The 13,703-nt window shown below is 39.5% G+C and overlaps 1 protein-coding gene across 1 annotated transcript in view; it reads left to right on the forward strand.

Moving 5' to 3' along the window:
- Positions 1-1,942: 1,942 nt before the first annotated feature.
- The window catches only part of MAGI1 (membrane associated guanylate kinase, WW and PDZ domain containing 1), a gene marked incomplete at its 3' end in the record, with an annotated part of 158,217 nt that continues 146,456 nt past the window's right edge, over positions 1,943-13,703 (forward strand). Inside the window, exon 1 of the mRNA XM_009573348.1 lies at positions 1,943-2,048. The remainder of the gene's footprint in view (positions 2,049-13,703) is intronic.

The raw sequence follows: 13,703 nt of genomic DNA on the forward strand, positions 1-13,703 counted from the left end.
CGAGCACCTTGGTCTTTAAAAATGTTCCTTCTTTTAATAGCTGGGCCTGCTGCCTAAGCCTTCTTCTCTTCAATAAGAAATTTAATTTTAAAAAAAAAAAAAAAAGCTGTCTGGAGAACCTAAATACAAATCACCTATTTATTTTTTAGAATTTGACTTAGTATTTCAGACTAGGTTTTTTTGTGTTTAGTTTCGTTTTTAAACTAACATTTCTGTTAAAATGTTGCAGGACTGTATTAAGTAGATAGGCTGTTCCTGCCCATGGTCATTTAATGGTCTGCACTCTTTTTCTCATTTGTCTGGTACTGCTGCTGCCTCCCAGACCCACTGTCCAACTGCACTCCATTGCAGTATTATTATTCTTGATTTGTTCTGCAGTAGTTCCTAGAGGCTCCAGCCAGAAATTTGCAACTGTGATGCTATGTTCAGTGTCAACAAGTATTGAGATGATCTCTGCATTACATATTCACAATCCAAAAAATCATAATGCAAATTATAGGAGACCATAGAAACAGCTGCACTGTTTCAGCCGAAGGTCCATGTAGCCTAGCATTCTGGCTCCAGCTGTGGCCATAAACAAGGTGCCTAGCAAAGGAAAGGAAAAGAGCAAGATATTTGATATTCCGCCACTTCTTCTCCCAGGTCTCCCAGCTGCCAGCAATTCATTTTCAGCTCAAGGGATTTCCTACACCCTCTTTTGCAGCCCCCAATGGGTCTGTTTTCCAAGTGCTTTTCCAGTCTCCCCTTGAAGCTCCTCAATAATCTTCTTGCACCAACAGTGCTCTTCATCAAGTAAAGCTGCCACAGCCTGTGCGAACTACTGCCGCTGTTGCTTGATTTTGAACCAAGTCCCATTAGCTTTCGTTGGTGTCTCCTAGTCTTTGTGTTGGGAGAGGCAAGGAGCAGCCAGTCCCCACCCGCCCTCTGGGCATGTTGGAAACCGATGTCCGCAACAGGCTGCAGCATCCCAGCCCGCTCTCTTTGCTCCAGACTTTGATCATCCTGGTAGCATTTCTCTGAAGCTTTTCCAGTGTTTTTTTTCTTTTCTTTTTAGGACAGAAGAGTTTCTATCCCTGTTCTCTGTATGTTCTTGTGGGGTTGTTTTTGCTTTTCAGTCAAATTAATGCCAATGTTATTCCAGACTTGGTAATATTTCATTTATGGGAAACGACTTCATTAAGTTGCTCCAGTTCATATGTTCTGCTACAAGAAAGGATTTGGTGTTCAGCAACTAGCAATGTTCATTAACAACTATGTTTCTTTTTCTTTGTTTTTGTTTTTTTTTCTTTTTGTTTGTTTTGTTTTGTTTTCAACTCATTTATCTTTATTCTCACACACTTCTGAAAGTGTTCAAAACTGAATGGGGAAATAGATTTAAGTGAAAAGTGTTGGATATTATTCTGTTGTTTTTAAGGACTTTGGGTGCTCTTAACTCCTTCAATCAATTCTTTTCTAACTTCTGCTGTGTGCTGGGGTAGATACCAGCGCAAAGTATAGCGCTTGGTTGATTTTGTGCCATGTTCAGCTATATTAGTACGTCTGATGGGAGCAGCCTTTGCCTTCTGTCTGCCTGCCCAGCTCACCCTCCAGTGAGTTGCAAAAGCAACTCTACCTTTATTATTTTTCTTCTTTTTCACATCATCTGTCTTTCTCCTTTCACATCAGACACATCAGACAAATAAGAGATAAAAGGGAATGATGATCTGTTTAACACCACAGGAAGAAAGATGCATTATGAGACAAGAGAGACCTCTTGTTTACAGCGAGTTATTTTTGGTAATTAGCCATTTGTAGAGGAAGATGAGCCTCCGCTCGTAAAGTCAGCATGACATAATTTAGGGGACTCTGAATGGAAGTCTAACATTTGCCTGAATTGGAAATGTTAATTGTGTGCATTTAGAAATAAATAAATGGCTGTTTTTCCTTTGCAGGAAGCAGACTGAACAAAGACCTGAGACATTATCTCAACCAGAGGTTTCAGAAAGGATCGCCGGATCACGATCTGCAGCAGACTATTAGAGATAACCTTTATCGCCATGCTGTGCCTTGTAAGTAACAAATCATTGACCTGGTGGATTACACGTAGTAGAATTTCATAGGTTTTTTTGAGGCAGCCTTCACGTGGTGGTGTGCACAGCTCCGGAGGAGACTCGGTTTTCAGCTTGGGTGGAATTCCATGTGTGACAGCAGAATAGGGTTCAGGTAGGGTTGAAAAGGAAAACAGTTCATCCCTGAACTCTGCTTTTTTTGATTACCTTTTTGGAACAGTTGATCGTTTGATGCAAGCCTGTGATGCTTACTTTGGAGAAAAAACCCTAAAAATCCAGCCATGAAATGAGTGCTTGCTTTAGAAATAGTGTTCATTAACATCATTATGGTGAATGTTCCTTTATTGGTTTGAAACCTATGAATAAAAAAACCTGCTTTTATTTTTATTTCCTTAGCAGAACTTTATTTCTGATGCTTATTTAACTTGTGAAATTGAACAGCATTTTATGGCTGGGGGCCATTGTAGCAGGCAACTGCCACTGTTGGAAGGTCATCCTCGATTCAAGAAGGAGATAAGCCGCAAGAATTAGTGAAGCTGAGAAAGAAATGCTCTTTTTCACTCAAAAAAACAACCAGGAGAAAAACTGAGTAGTTTGGAAGGTGGTAATCTTTAGAAGTTCAGAATCTTTACTCAGAATGAGACTGTCCTTGGCATTTTGGGAAGATGTACAAAGAGTCGAGAATGATCCTACTTCATTGCACCTCTGTTTGGCATTCTACAGCTGCCAGGAGAGGCTATTCTAAAGAAAAGGTTTTTCTGCTTACTTTGGGATGAGCTGTGGGGATAATGGTATGCCTTTCAGATCAGGCTGGGATAAGAACTAGTAAACATCTTAGTTATAGGATACTGGGATGAGCAGCAAAATATTTTGAAGTTTTCTATCTCAACATGAATTAGAAGTTGTTTATCCTGGTAGATTTATATAAATATTGAATAATGATGTTGCCACTCAAAAATCAGTATTTGCCAACAAATATTACATAATGTACATAGAGTAATAGCCATTTTCAATCTAAGTGTTGCATGCAGGAGAACTGTGTAGGACCACAGTTAAAATTGTGTGGTAACACTGAAAAATGTTGATTCTTCAAATGGCAGATGCTGTATATCACCATTGAGTTTATTCTCATTTTATCAGTGGAAAGCTTGGACCAAATTACATTTAAAGTGCTGTGCATGGACATAAAGAATAAATATGGATTATTATTTTCTATTGAACACTTCCATTTTCCATTTTGTCAACGTAAAATATGATTAGTTTTCAATCATCTAACTTGCCAGGCTGCAGGTTTTTAAAGCATACTGCGAAAAGTGCCTTCTAGGAGAGCACGTGCAATGTTAGGCTCGGGAAATGCAATGTCGTGATGCTAATGTCCTTCTGCCTATGTGTTACATTCCAATTTCTAAAGCAGCAAATAAAGCAAATGAGCGTAAGTTCTGTGGAAGCATTTTGTGCGTTACCAAGGTTACATTTTGAAATGCTTTCCTTTGATTCTTTTCTCTGATTTATTGAACTTGATGGTGAGCTAAACTGCTTAGACTCGCTAAAGACTTTTGATTTAAAATTAAGAGCAGTGGAAGTGATTCCTGCCTTTTAGAAATAGCTGGGGGAAATATGGTTTGTCAATGTATTAATAAGAACATCAGTACTTATGTTCCATTTATGAAACAAATGGAAAATCTGAGAAGTGGAGTTAGTTATTGTGTGTCTCCATACTTTCTGAGTTGTAAAGCAGGTAGCATTTAATTTTTTCTTTATGTACTGTGGGGATGGTATCAGTGGTAGCTTTTAAGAGTGATGCTAATATTTGTATATGAATTTGAATGAGACTGCTGCACGCTCGGTGGGTTGGAATGCTTTGCAGGTCTGGAGATTAATCTAGCTGTACGCTTATATTTTTATTCCTTGGTACATGTGACCAGTAAATCCAGAGCCCTGGACCAATCTCTAGTGCTAATGGATTATGAAGTCTTGTATTTTGAAAATGGAATTCCCTGCTGATTATGTGGTAAACATGAACAAGAACACAAGGTCACTTGGACTGAGCATGCTTGGCCTGACAGCTGCTTTGTGTTGCACTAATATAAGGGCTAAATGAAGTGATAATTAGCAAATGCAAAATGGAGAAAAGTGATGTTAACCAGTTCTTCCCCAGAAATTCTAGTAAGAATGCCACATGGTTCAGCTCTGACTAGTTTGGTATAGGCGGTGAGAAAACCCAGAGGGCTTCTGTTTCCCACACAGCCGCGTGCTGGTTGCGTGCTTGGCTGACTCGGGAACTGAATGAAGACATGGCTATAGCTTTTGTAGAAGACAGAGGTCAAGCAGAGGGGAGGAAAGATGCAGAAAGTTTGACTTGACCTCGTTATTTCATATGATAATGACACACTGCTTAACTGTCATTTAGATTTTTACTTTGGTTAAGTTGGTTAAGAGTTTGCTTTATCTTCTGGTGAACAATCAAGGGTAAGAGAGTGGGATGATGTCAACTTCCAAAGAGGATATGAGTATTGCCTACATGGGTGACACAGGGATGGTTTTCTGAGAGACCAGAGGACTTCATCCTTAAACACGGGAACTGTCATAAAGAAATGAGACCTTGAAGTGGACCCAAAAGTGAAGTATTATTGAAAGACATAGATGAACCACACGGTTATGAACCTGCTCCTCAGTGCCCTCTGCCCCTCCAGCATGCTTCCTCCGAGTCTTCATACCCTCAGCTCCCTGCTCCCCATTGAGCTGATTTTTTCTGCAAAGATCTGTAGTAAACAACAGCTGTGACAAGTTTCCAGGTGGCCTCCAAGTTTGGTTGTCGTGCTGTCGTGAGTGCTCTGCTGTTACTATCACACCAAACCCACGGGTTTATTTACAGACCCAAAGCATTCTCCTCTGGCATTTACAACTTCAGCATCCTGAACTAGGACCGAGCCAGAGTAAGGAAGAGAGGCAGGACACCTTATTTATGTATTTGAATGGTGCATAAGTGCTAATGAAGCCATGCATTTACAATGTACAAATCTTTGAAAGAGTTAGTGCAGTTCAGCCACTGAACTAACTTTTATTTCAGCTGAACCACTCTGTGTTATTTCTTGATGCTCTCATTTCGCTTTTAACTTCACATGCTGGATCGGAGACTTTTTTTAGAGTATTTTTGTCTTCTGCTTAAGAAAAATCAGCACCTTAAACTTGAGCAAAGTTATTCTCCTTACATGTTCAGATAAATAACTACTCTCATTCCTAGCATGTAGGATCCACTGTCAAACTGGAAAAAAACCTCAAATACATCATCCAGATTAGCAAGATGTTGGTCCAGTCTCAAGCTATCCCCTTTGCCTCGTTTTGTTTTGAAGCACCACATTTTTCCTGTTTTCTGATGTGCCTAATGAAGATCACCAGAAATAATGCTCTATTTGTGGGCTAGTTAATGGCTCCATTGAGCTTGGAGTAGACTGTGAATTGGCAGCAATGCTGTGATTACTGATTGGCCATGACTGTACCAGAAGTGCTTTGACTGATGCAGAGACTTTGCCCACAGCTTATTTCTAGTGTGGGTTTCACTTATTCCAGCTCAATTTTGCCAGCCTAAGCTCTTAAGAGCAAAAGGGCAGGTTTACCAACTGTGTGGGGCATCTTGCTGGGGTACCTTGTGGCACGCCTGAGTCCACCTGTGCTAACAGAAGTTGATGTGACTTGCATTACATCTGATGTGGGGGGAGGCTAAGAGTCCATGAGGTAGAGGGTGTTGATATTCTGACATTAGGTTTCAGAGAGTGTTTCTTAGGAGCAGAACTCCCCCAAACAGGATTGGTGAATGTGAAGATTTACTTAGTGGAAAATGTGATTAGTTGGAAGTTCACGTAAGAATATAGCTATTAAATAGGTGTTTCCAAGTAGCCTTACTGTGGGATATCTGTGCAATAGTGTTAATTGAGAAAGATACATGATAGCAACTTACTTTAACGTTATAGTGCAGCAGTGTGTCTAAAGCACTGTTCACGGAAGGCTGAACAGACAGGATTATCTTCCTCATTTTGAAATGATGGTAGAGGGCATCTGTTTAAAATAAACAAGCAGTACTGGCCATTTGTCCTAGCTGCTTATTCTCAACAACCTGACAGCAGTTTTCTTTTCACAGTGTATCGAGAAGAATCAGAGAGATGATATTATTTCCATAAAAGCTTATCTCAGCATGTGTTTTTTTTTCCTCTGAGCACATTTACCTGATTCGCCACTTTTTTGAGTCCTGTGCAGAGGCATCTGTGGTGGGTCTGGCATTTGGCATCTACACCTTTACTTGCGAAAACTGGTGCAGGCGTGACTGAAATAACAGATCAGTGGTCCCCTCCCTAGTCATGTATATTCTGCATTTGTCTTATTTTGGTACTGTGCAATTCCTTTCTTTGCCAGGCGGTAGTCTTATGAAGCAAAACTCTGGAAAATGCAAGGTCTTTTTCATGGTAGATGAAATGGGAGCAATGTAATGGCTAGCCTAGAGTTAAGTCTCAGATGTCAGCCTAGACACTCCGTGGCAATCTTTTTTTATTTTTCTTCCTCTTCTTCCCAAAATTGGCTTTTAAAACCTCAGGAGGTCATCATTCAGCAGTTGATTCACTTCCCCAAAACAAGTACGTGCCCTGGGATTAATTGGCTGGAGAGTTTAATGTTAGAGATTTACCACTTTCATTTCTGCTGTCTGTTCTCTCACCTTCCCAGAGTTTGATCTGTTCCTCTGTCTTCAATTACAGAACAGTAGCTCCAACTGTTGTGGTTAGTCTTATAGCAAAATGGAAAGAAATGAATAAAAATCAATAGTGTAAGTGTCGAGTGATCTGTAAGGAAGTTTAGAAAAAGACAGCGACACCCAGGCACCTGGCTGGCCAGAGCTCTCTCACATTTCAGTGGGAAATTTGAGAATAAGTTTCTTTATTCCAAGTGATCTGCTGGTGCAAAGGAAAAGTCTCCTTTCTAAGGAAAACCGATAATATTGAATAAGGAAACTTCACAGTATTTATAGGACAAACTTTAGTAAGTGGATGTAGAAGAGCACGTTGAACCTTATTATCTGGATTAAATGTTTTCATGGACAATTGAAGTACCAAAAGGTAGTTCAGTTGCTCCACGAGTCGAGTAAGTTGCTACATGCGTAACCACCATCATCTGCAGCGAATGGAGGACTAGAGAGATTAAATGGGCTGGGGTGTGATGAAACTGCTGTCAAACATGCAGACTTAGGTGATTTCCCAGGACAGCTTTTAAAGTCCTGTAGCACTAGGTTCCCCATAAGTATTTCTGAACTTAAAGATGAATTGGTAGAAGGGATATGCAAACCAGCTTACAGAAGGTTCCTTTCTTTAGAATATTGAGTATAATAGTCTATCAGTATACTGGGAAAATTGTTGAAGTGAAGCAGAAAGACCTTTATGTTACAAATCCATGTGTTTTCATATGTGGGGATATTTGAGTCACAATTTCAAAGTTATTTTTAGTTACTAATTTTTATTAAGGATAAACAATCACTGACAGTGCACATTATTTTTCTTCACAAGCAATAAATCATCAGTTTATGTACACAAATGTTCTTTGAATTCTCAAAAGCTTTCCAGACCTGCAACCGTATTATCCAAGTACCTTTTATTGCAGTTCCCTTCCTAGAGGTGTAATTCTGCTTTTGTAATGAGAAAAAGTTGCAGTGTCCATGAAATATTCACTTGAAGGCCCACACTGATAAAGTGATGAACAGCAGACCGATCCTTTTTCTAACACACGAAAAATAATTGTTTTACAAGATTTATGTTAGGAAAAAGTTTTAAATATTTTAAAATAGTGTCTTTATCACTAGGGTGCAACATACAGGTACCAGCAGTATGTAAAGATAATTTTTCTCAAGAACATTTGCTTGTGAGTTAATCTAACTCTGAAGAATATGAGGCATATTTTCCATCCCAGCTAATGTACACACATTTACTTTTTCCTGTATTTTCAGCAGGGACTGTATCCTGAATACAACCAGTGGGTTTAGAAAATCCTTGTAGCTGTGTTCCAGGGAGTGCAGAATTGCAGCGGAGTCCCCTGCAGTTTTCAGGGATACAATTATTTCACATATTAGTGAACCAGATGTGTTTTCACTTTTGAGAGAGAAAAATGCCCTGTTTTGAGCAACAGGGCCAATATTTCTATAGTTCCTTTCTATACACAGTCATTTCTGTTTAATCTAGGAGACTTCAGACCTTTTTTTTCCATCTGGTCTGTCCTTTCAGATCAATACTGCATTTTGTGCCAGTGGAACTGCTGGGTTTTTGTTCTTGTTTTTGTTTTTTTACATTTGGAAATAAAAGCACTTATGATAGCAAATATTGCTCCATCTGCTTACCCATTTGTGAGGAATAGCTTTTTTGTATTTCACTGTACACCCAGTTGAAATTGCATGAGGCACCAGAGAACAGTACAAAGCAGAAGAGCTCAGCCTTATAGGCTCTCCCATGCCACTTGCCAAAGGAGATTTGGGTAAGAAGTGTGGGAAGAGATTACATGGCTAGTTTTCTTTGTTTTCTTTGTAAGTCCCCAGTGTACTTAATTTTGCATTTTTTCACTGCGGTTGCTTTGTACTATGGTAAAGCATCTGCAAGTGGTTATTTAGGCAGTGCAAACAACGTCTGTGGATATGTTTTAAAACGTAAAGGTTTCTAAGGTTGTGAGTCTTTTGGAAAGCAGAGGGTAAATCAGAGCTGTGAGCAGGTACTGCTGTTTGGAGGTTGAAGGGGTGGAGATGAATTACCCCACATTATTTACATCAAAACTGGCTCTGTCCTGCCATAGCTTTTTATACGATGTCCCAGAGTCCTGATTAGATCTTTTGTGATGGCTGCGATGTCTCAGCTTTTGATTTCATCGAGGCGGTTTGATTTCTTTTCAACTACCACCATGTATCTGTTCAAGGTTTATAGTGTATTGGTTATGCTACAAGCCAATAGAATGAGTGTTCCAGGCAAAAGCAACAGTTTAAAATAAGGAAAAATTAAATGTGTAGCTGTTCTTTAACCTGTTCTTCCACTCAGTTTGCGTTTGGGATTCGCATTTGGTATTTCATTATTAACTCCCTCTAGAAAGCACCCATCGCTCTGTATAGGTATATTTGTGCTTGGGTGTGTTGATTTGCATGGTGGTTTCACAGTTACAAAAGTCCTGTGCTTCTTTCATCAAAGATGTCAGTACTTAAAAGAGGACACCTGAAAATCCTATTTATGTGATACTATTCTGGTCCAGTGTGGTACCTGCAATGTAGTCTGGGCAAAAACAGTGGCATTGCAGAGGAGGAAATGCCCGTGTGATTCCCAGTCACATATATTGCTACCATGACAGTCTCTGAGCCTAGGAGGGCAATGGCAGATGCAAGCTCCTGACAGTTTGATGGAGGTGCAGACTTGCTACATTTCATCTTCAAACAATTATCCTTTTTTTAACGTTACCATGCTTCTTCACATAAAGTGTGCTGTATTTGTCCTCTAAATCCTTTCTCTCTTTATTTCAGCAGAGAGGAGATTAGCTGTGTAATCACTTATAAAGCTGTTTAGATTCTGCTAGCTGGTTTTCTTTGGGGAGACTCATACCCAGTACCTTTACTAGGAATAAATCTGTAAATTAATCTTCATTTATTTCCTCCCCCCCCCCCCCCCAGTGAATAAGAAGGTAGAAAAAATAGAACAAATATTTCTAGTTCTGCCCCTGTTGAAGGAGAAATAAATCTTTCCTATTAGTCATAAAGGTCTAGATGTATCCTTTTTTTATGATGTCCTCTTGAATAATTAGAGCTTTGAGTTATGAAGTCAAGATTCCTGGGTCATTGCCAGAACAGATTTGTTTAAGGGGGACACTAGTTCCCTGAATTCCTCTTAAAGGGCTTTGTAATGTCCCAGGCTGCTCTTAATTAGTGATTTAATAGGGAATACATCTGTTTCACTGAGGATTGTGAAAGTTATTATTTAAATGGAAATGTTTAATAAATGGCTCTTTGAAAGGCTAATGTATCTTCAAAATGAGACGTGTATCACAAAGTAATCAGGTGGATAGTGATCTAGCAGTTCTACTTGCAGGGTCTTTTTGGAGCTGAAGATGGAGAAGAACATCAAAGACCCTTGGAAGTGTCATCTGCCTTTGAATTATATTTCATACTTCATCATTCATTCACTACCTGCACTTTTTCTTTAAACTTCAGGTTTAACACTTTATTTACCAGGGGAAAAAACAGTAGACAAATGTTGGTGTTGGTAAAGGGAGGTCTGTAGAAAGAAGCGGTATTGCTTATTAGATAAATAGATGATACTTCATTTTTATCTCAGATCATTTAACTCAAATACTGCCACTACAGTATGGATTTTTTTGCCAAATTTAAAGCTACTTAATGGGAGATTATCATATGCTAAAAATGTGCAAGTAATCTTTGCTGTATTAGGAATTTGAACTGGCGTCCTGCAGAACTGAGGGACTGGGGCAGGTGACAGAGGAAGGAGGAATTCCAAATTAAGAAGCTGCTGCTTTTAGCAAACTCTTCCTTGAATACATGAGGAGATGGATATTTATAAATGCAGCATTACCATCTCCTGCTGTTCACAGGTCTTGAATTAGTAATCAAAAACTTGACACTGGGTATTTTGACTCTTTTCATTTACCTGTTAGTTTCTGAGCCCTTACTGCCATCTTCTTTCATGTTTTCCTAGGGTTTTTTGGTGTTGTGTTTTGTTTTGTTCAGAGAGGCCTAATACATGAGAGCTGAAAATGTACTTGAATAGTGAGGTTATTTTCAGCTCGCCCAAATCCAGGTACGTAAGGTTTTGAGAAAAGCAGCAAGTGTTGCAAGATGTGCAAGAGAGTTGAGGAAAACCCAGCAGGACACTAAATGGCAGTGCAGAAGTAAGAAGGCTGGACTTGACAGTGGGGCAGAGCTAGACCCATTTTTTTCAGGAATGTAAACATCCCATAATGTTCATAAATATCTTTCCCATTTTTGCATTCCCATAATTTTAAACATATATTCTGCTATCTCACTTAGCCTTCTGCAATCCTCTGCAAAACATCCAGTGTTTTCTAGAAGGGAACGGCTGATGAGATGCGATAGTGCTGCTCTTGTGTAACTAACCACACTGGAGAATCACATTGACAGACATTCTGTAAATTGCCCACATTATAGAACATTGATGATACCATTAAAATGGTAAATTTAATATTATAGTTCTATTAGATTTCTCCCTCATTAACTCTGATCTGATAAACAACCTCTGGCATATTTTGAAGGTAATAGTCACCTTACAATCACTACTGCTCCTCTCTATCTGGCATTTCAAGCTCCTATAGATTTATAGTTCTTCTGTCATCTAATCTGTACTTACTGCTTTATTTTTTCTTTGAACTTGTGCTTACAAGCAGACCCTTTCTTAGAGAGCCCTGGGCACGCAATTAACACTTCACAGCAAGAATAAAGTCATCCTAAATTCCATTCCTGGGATTTAGGACAAAATCAGTTTCAGAGAATAAAATGAACCCAATGTTCAGGCAGGCACGATGCAGACTTCCAGAGGTGTTTTAGTACTGGGCACTTTGTAAGGGTTGGTACAGGTAATGCTGGTAGCAGTGGTTGTGTTCTTGGCCTTTGCAAACAGGTATCAGAGCAGCCTCCGCAAAATCTTACTGGAGATGTAGGTGGTGAAGAGGGGACCAAGCGGGTGCTGGTGGCAGGGGCTGTGATGGGTGCTGGCCACAGCTCTGCCAGGCAGAGCAGCCCTGCTGCAGCACACCTGGGAGCTAGAAAAACTGAAGAAATTTTTTTCAGCTGTGTCTGTCCAACAGAGACAACTTCCACTCCCAAACGTTAATCCTCAAGCAGCAAAACCATGAGCTGCAGCTTAACAAAGTAACCTTAGCTCCTCCCGACTGGCAGGGAGGCTTCTGTGGAGGTATCACTTGCCTCCTTGTTTTCCTAAGTGAGTCATGGTTTAATTAGAGCGCTGTCTCGAGGAGGAGGTGGTTGTTATACATCACCTATCACAATGTAAAAGTGGAAAGCGACGCTGAAACGCTGACCCTTAATCTGAAGTGCACCATCTGTGTTTTATTTCCACATTTTGCTGAGTTTACAGTTATTTGAATTCACAGTTTGTTCCCCATTTGCTGTTCCCACATGGTAAGTGAATTGGATCCAAAACGTACTGATGAAAGATTGAGAAGTCTGTTGGAGAGGTTTGTTCCTACCTACAAGAGTGCTTTATCTCACACTTCTTCCACCCTGTGAGTTAAATCCCAGCTGTAAAATCTTGTCTCAAGATGGTCTTCTTTCATGGTGGGAAGTTGGGGTTACTGTAAGGACAAAGACTCCTTTCCCCATCCTGAAGTGATTTATGGTTTGCCTGTGACTTTCTGCTTGAGAAAAGGTAGAGAGTTCTCTCACATCTGACCAAGTTTGGTTTACTGTTCCTGTAAATTTGTGTGGATGCTTATCTGGTGGTGCTTGGCATTGGAGCACCACTCTTATTTAATGTTTTTTCTTTGTTAGTGTGAGCCAAAGTGTTCGATGCAAAAATAAGACTGGGTATAACATAATAAAAGGTGCTATAATTACGATTGTAACAGTTTTCGTGGTGCAACTTTGAATTACTCTGATTTTAGAATGGACAAGCAGCTCAAAAACAGGTTGAATTTCATTTATTCTCCTTTGTTTCTATTTTTTCTACTGACAGCAACCATTTTCTTAAGACATAACTAACTAAAAAAGATATAAAATTTAAATATGTCGTATTTCAAAAGCAAGCCATCAAAATGCTGAAGGCTGTATAAACTTAAATACCTTCTTTGGCTTTTGCTGTAGACCACACAAGCTCTGAGAAATTGATTACTCTGGTTGCTCGAAGGGGCTTTCATGATACAGAAACAGAGGTTTGCATTGAATTTCTTTCTTTGTGTGTGGGACTTTTTTTTGGAAAGAGAAAAAGCCTTTAAACCCCAGATTAAAAATAAGTCATTTCATTGTTTCCTTTTTCCCCCCCTTCTAAATCTTATGAAAGAGTTTTCATAAATGATTGGGGAGCTGCATCTCTGAATAAATGTAAAGTAAAATGCTCTATTTCTTTTTTTAATAAAGAGGCTTTTTTCTGGAATGTCCCATTTAGGTGCTGCCTCACTGAAGTATCATCTGGTGAGAGAGTTTCAGTCTGGCTTGGGCAGATTTTTTTATTTTGTGGACATAAAGAGGAGGGGCGAGGAGTTATTTATTTTCGTATTGCAGTTTTCAAATTTACTGCATCCAGTACTCTAAACCCATCATTATCACAGGCTTTGGACTTCCCATGGGGACTGTGAGCTAACCTGACATATACCCAGAAAACAGCCTAAGACTCAATGAGGCTGTTGTTGAAAGATCAGGAAGGTGAATTTTGACCAAAGAATTTTTATTTTTTCTTTTTAAACAGGAGACACATAATGGGCCAGCACCTTGGGCCAGATGGTGTTTTCATGAAAACATGAAACACACATGTTCGTGTGTGGCTATTTCTCTTTTAAAGGTAATATAAGGCTTGCTATCTTGGTGGCATTTTGCCCCTACCCAGTTCAAACACTTCTGGGGATTGGGTACTTCCGGAGGAGCCGGCTCTGGATTTTGACTGG

The sequence above is a fragment of the Fulmarus glacialis genome, unplaced genomic scaffold (assembly GCF_000690835.1).
Source record: "Fulmarus glacialis isolate BGI_N327 unplaced genomic scaffold, ASM69083v1 scaffold4532, whole genome shotgun sequence".
Classification (NCBI taxonomy): Eukaryota; Metazoa; Chordata; class Aves; order Procellariiformes; family Procellariidae; genus Fulmarus; species Fulmarus glacialis.